The following is a 5,760-nucleotide window of genomic DNA, read 5'->3' on the forward strand; positions in this document are numbered from 1 at the left end:
GTCCTTCCCGCGCCAGGTCCGCCAGGCTCCACCGACCCCTGGCCACCGTGACTATGGAGTGATGGCATGGTCGTGTTTGGTTAGTACTTGCTGTAAGTTTTAGGTGTTTATTGCCTTTTATGTTTATCAGGAAGATAAAGAGCAGTTGTTGGGTTATTTTGATAATTACTCATTCAACTCAAACAAAAATTTCCAGTACTTTTCTTTCTAGTTTTTAGATCGACTTAATTGAAGACTATTATAATCTCAAATTGTGGGGGGAAAAAAAAAAAGGCTATGAGTAGGAGTTAAGAACACAAACTCTGGCACAGGACTTCCTTGATTTAAATCCTTGACCTTGGGCAAATTACTCCACTCCCCTGTTCCTCAGTCTTCTCACCTGTAAGAGGGGAATGCTAATGGTAGACCTACTTCAAAGGTTTGTTCATTGAGTTACTAATATACATAAATTGATTAGAATAGGGCCTGACATATAGTGGGTGCTGTGTAATGGTGTCTATCATTATTATTTATAACCATCTGCTATGGTATGAGTGTTTGTATCCCCCCAAAATTATTAAGTTGAGACCCTAATCCCCAAGGTGGCATTAGGAGGGGGGGGCCTTTGTGGGTGATTAGATCATAAGGGTAAAGCCCTGATGATTGGGATTAGTGCCTTTATAAAAGAGTACCCACAGATCTCTCTAGTTTCCTCTGTCATGTGAGGATCTATGAGAAGTCTGCAACTCCTAAGAGGACCCTCATCAGACAATGATCTTGGACTTCCAGTCTCTAGAACTATAAGAAATGAATTTCTGTTGTTTATAAGCTACAGTCTATGGTGTTTTGTTATAGCAGCATGAATGGACTAAGACACCATTCATCTGTATGACCAGAATTTTCTCAGAACTCTGTGACCAAAGCAAAATACAAAAACAAGTTGGATGCTAAGACTGACATAAGACTGTAAATCGGTCAGGGCTCTGATTTAAAAGTGCAACAGGAACCGGCTCTGGATGACTTAAGCATAAGAGGAATTTACAGAAAGCATGCTGGGTAGCCCACAGAATCTCTGGGAAGGCCAGAGAGCCAGGCTCAGGGCAGGAATGACAACAAAGGATGCTGGACAGCAGCCAAGAGCATGGCCAGAAGTGTGACACAGAAGCTGTCTAGAGAGTCCTGCCCTGGCCTCAGAGCCCTGGGAAGCTTGTGCCACAACCAGGGCTGGGGCCTGAATGATGACCCTGCTGCTGCTGATACCCTGGAATCTGGACATGGCGCCCACAGCTGCTGCTGCCACCCGCACGGGAAAAGGCTCTTTGAGGCACTCTGTGGCCCCCGGTTCAGTCCAAGGCCGTGCACCTGATTGGCCAAACACAGATCATATGTCTAAGCTCTGCAGATGAAGGAGGCTGGGAAGCAAGTGTTTGGCCTTTTCAACCTCTATGGGGAGAGGTGAGCAGTGGGCTCTAATTTCTCCTGAGACTCAGAGGGTGGAGTCTTCCCCACACCTGGGAAGGGATTCTGAGGCTGGGCACCCAAAATAGGGCAAATGTCATCCATCACCCCTACTTTCAGATTTTGTTCCATCGTATTAGCATCATTGATGGGCTTCATAAAAAACATTGCTCTGGTGTCCTTTATATTTTTTTCAAGTCAGAGGCATAGGTGACTAATTTCTGTGAATTCTAAGGGAGATAAAAGCTCTGCTGGCTGGGTTTGGGTCGGATTTCACGGGGGCTCCGACTCTGGGCATTAAAGGATGTTGCATCCCAAATTTTTGTAAGTGACAGTAGATGCTCCTGAAATTCATTAAATACAAATTCCTTTATTTTTTTTATGTATTGATTTGAGAGAGATAAGTGTGTTGTTCCACTTATTGATGCCTTCATTGGTTACTTCTTGTATGTGCCCTAATTGGGGATCGTATCCACAACCTTGGCATATTGGGACAATGTTCTAACCAACTGAGCTGCCCAGCCAGGTCTGCAAATTCTATTATTTTTAATTTTTAAAAAAATCTTTATTGTTGAGAGTATTACCTATGTCCCACCTTTCCCCCCATATGCCTCTTCTAGCCCCCACCCCCCACCCCAGGCCTTCACCATACAAATACTTTCAAAAGATACAAAACAGATTGTTGTTTTTATCATTTTGCATTTTGTGGATCAACAGATACTAAAATTACCATTGCCTCTGGAGTCTTTGAAATGTTTTGCTCTGAGAAGGAAGCCTTCACATTCGAATGTTGGAAACCCTGTGCATTGTCTAAGTGGAGAAATGGAGTCCCAGAGGTGAAATGACTTATGCAAGGTCACACAGCTGGTTTGGTGGCCGGCTCTGGGCCTCGTGCCCCAGTCCTTGGTGTTCCCTCTTGTCATGCTGCCAGCAGCTGGCCCAGGAGCAGACCTGGCCATCCAGCCCACAGCCACTGCCTTCCTGACAGGAGACCCAGAGCTGCTTTTGAATACTGGCCTGTGGCCACTGCTGCTGCTTTACTAAGTCATACGGTTTAGTGTGGGAAATCCTGAGTGGCTTTCTCTCCGCCTCAGGCTCCTCCCTGGAGAGAAGAAAAGAGCAAGCAGACAGTAGCCCCCACACTGGTGCTGGGCTTCACCTCTGGACTCCAGCCTCTGCTGGGCTCCACTCTGGCTCCTCCTGAGTGTGGCTAATCGCCTGCCTTAACCTTTGACTTGCTCCAGATCCTGATAAACAGATTCCCTGGTCCTGCAGTCACACCCTGGCTCCCAGCCATGAGGCTAGGTCAGATCCTGCCGTCTGCTGCATGCACTCTAACAATGAAACAGCCTGTCTCCTTGTCTGGCCAGCCAGATCTGGACCCAGCCAACCCTGAGGAAGCTCCTGGAAGCAGGGCTCATACCCTCCCCTCCCTGGCATCTTCAGCACCCACCATGGCCTAGCAAACTCGTGTTGGAGAGATGAATGGCCTGCTCTGTTTGGGTGCTGCCCACAGCTAGTCGTAACATACGAGAGCAAAGGGAGGTGGAGGTGTTGAGAGGACAAACTGTGTAAAAGTTATTTTTCATCTACGCCACCTGGGGGTATTTATGTCTTGTATTGACACTAGTTATTTAGATCTGAAACCACAATGCCATAGACAAGATTTGGGTTGTGGCTTGCCCAGGTCAGAGCAGGGAAAACTGGTCTTAGGAATGCCAAGAGAACTTCAGGCAAAGTCAGCTTAGCTAAACAAGGGAGAAAAACATCCATCCATCCATCCATCCATCCATCCACTGATTCATTCATTCATTCATTCATTCATTCAATAAATATGTATTGAGTACCATATGTGTCCAGTTTTATGTTAGGCACCCAGAGATTCAATGGTAAATGAGACAGACTGTCTGCCCTCAAGATGTTTAGAGTGAGGAAGACAAAGCAGGGACCTGGTATTGACAATAGATTATGAAGCATGTGGAAATAATAATAGCTAATATTTATTGAGTGCTCACTATATCCCAGACTCTGCATTAAGCTATTGACTATGCATTGTTTCAGGTTAGCCTCACAGGAACCCATTAGTAGGTATTACTATTATTTCCATCTTACAGATGAGGAAATAGGGTGTGGATAGGTTAAGTGACTTGCCCAAGGTCACACAGCTGGAATGAGTGGCATACCTACATTTTATTTTTTTTTTATTTCTATTTTAAAAAATATATATGTCTTTATTGATTTCAGAGAGGAAGGGAGAGGGAGAGAGAGATAGAAACATCCATGATGAGAGAGAATCACTGATCGGCGGCCTCCTGCACACCCCCTACAGGGGTTCGAGCCCGCAACCTGGGCATGTGCCCTTGGCCAGAATCGAACCTGGGACCTTTAGTCCGCAGGCCAACGCTCTATCCACTGAGCCAAGCCGGCCAGGGCCATACCTACATTTTAAATTGAGATAGTTTTACTATAGGGCCAACGCTTCCAGTTCCTCCACTCTTGCTCTGTCTCATCACAATAGAGGAAAGCACAGGGTACTGTTGTAGCACATAAAAATACTCTGGACGTGAGAGGGCAGGGAAGACTCCCTTGAGGAGGTGACACATAAGCAGAGTCCAAAAAGAAAATAGGGAGGAAAAGGCATTCCAGATTGAGGGAACCACATGTACAGAGACTGGAAGCAAAAGGCCAGGGTGCATCAATTACTGTTGAGTGAACACTGACTGTTTGCCAAGGACATCTAGAAGCATTCAGAGACTGTAACCAGTGTCAACATCACTGGCTCATAGTGAATGGAGAGAAGACTGGAGAGAGAGGAGGCTAAAGGGTTTAGCAGGCACCAGTTCACAAAGGCCTTTAAAAGCCAGGCCAAAGGACAGTGGAGAGACGCTGAAGGGGAGTTTCACAATCAGATTGCACTTCAGAAAGCTCAGTTTTTAATTATACTTTGGAGAAGGAATAGAGTCAAGCAAGACTGGAGGCCATTACGGTTGTCCAGTCGGGAGATGACGGTGGCCTGCAGAGGGGATTGGCAGTGGCAAGAGAGAAAAGTAGCCCAGGTTTGGTTACGTTGTTGCAGAGGAGGTCACCCTAAAATCAGAAGATTGGTGGAGACCAAGACACCTAGGTGAGCCTCAGTGGGTCAAGGGTCAGCACTGGTCCAATGTCAGGCAAAAGGCCAAAGTCTAACCAGGTAAGTGGATGCCAGAAGAAAAATCCAGCAAAAGGTGGTGGGGACTCAGCAACAGGAATAAGAGGCCAATGAAAGGACGTCAGCTCCTGGCAGGCTGGATGAGGAAAGAGAATTTTCCACTGGACAAGTAGAAATGGGGAGTCAATGGGAAGCCAGCACCAGGAACCAGGGTCCCGAGGCTATTCTGGACTGGCAGCGAGACAGGATGCTCATCTGCAAGACAGAGATGCAGAGTTCCTTCTGTGCACCCCTTTCTGTGCCTGTAGCCAGATGGGTCCTATTTAATGAGGTCTGGCTTCAAGATTGGCGGGACAGGGCAATGTCGTGAAGGAAAAGAACAGTTCTGACCTCAGACAGATTGAAGTTTGGACCTCATCTGGAGTCATTTACTAGTTTACGACTCCAGGCAAGTTACTTAATCTCTCCGAGCCTGAGCTTACTCATCTGTAACATGAGGATAACAATATCTACTCCAGGGTTATTGAATGGGAATAACAGTACCTATTGCACAGGGTTACTATGAGGATATGGGGGTTAACATGTGAAAGGCCAGAGTAGGTGCTCAGTCAAGCCATCAACTGTTCCCCTTTATCAGAAGTCACTTACGTGTGAGGCCCTGGGCCGAGGGTTTCGGTGCCTTTACCTTCCCTAAGGGAGATATTATGATTCCCATTTTGTGGGCCAGGAAATAGGCTCAGAAAGATTAAGAAATCTGTCCAAAATCACATTGCCAGCAAAATGTGTTTTTCTCCAAAGTCCACCAGTGTTTTCCTGAACTTTGGTCTGCATTCTCTGTACAATTTTTTCTATATCAAATGACCACCTATACTATTCTTTGCCTAATATTTTATTAAAATTAGTCTCCATTTTTACTTTAATTCATTTGCTTTTAAAAAGAGCTTTATTGACATCTTAATTCACATAGCATCCAACTCACCCATATAAAGCAAATTATTCAATGTTTTTTAGTATAGTCACAGAGTTGCGCAACCATTCCCACAATAAATTTTAGAACACTTTTGTAATAAACTTACTTTTAAAGGAAACTTTTTATTGTTCCCATAAATGGAAAACTTATATTATTTACCATAAATGGCAGTCAAAACAAAAATAAAAAAAGCAGCAACACCTAG

Source organism: Eptesicus fuscus, chromosome 5 (assembly GCF_027574615.1).
Source record: "Eptesicus fuscus isolate TK198812 chromosome 5, DD_ASM_mEF_20220401, whole genome shotgun sequence".
NCBI classification, from domain to species: Eukaryota; Metazoa; Chordata; class Mammalia; order Chiroptera; family Vespertilionidae; genus Eptesicus; species Eptesicus fuscus.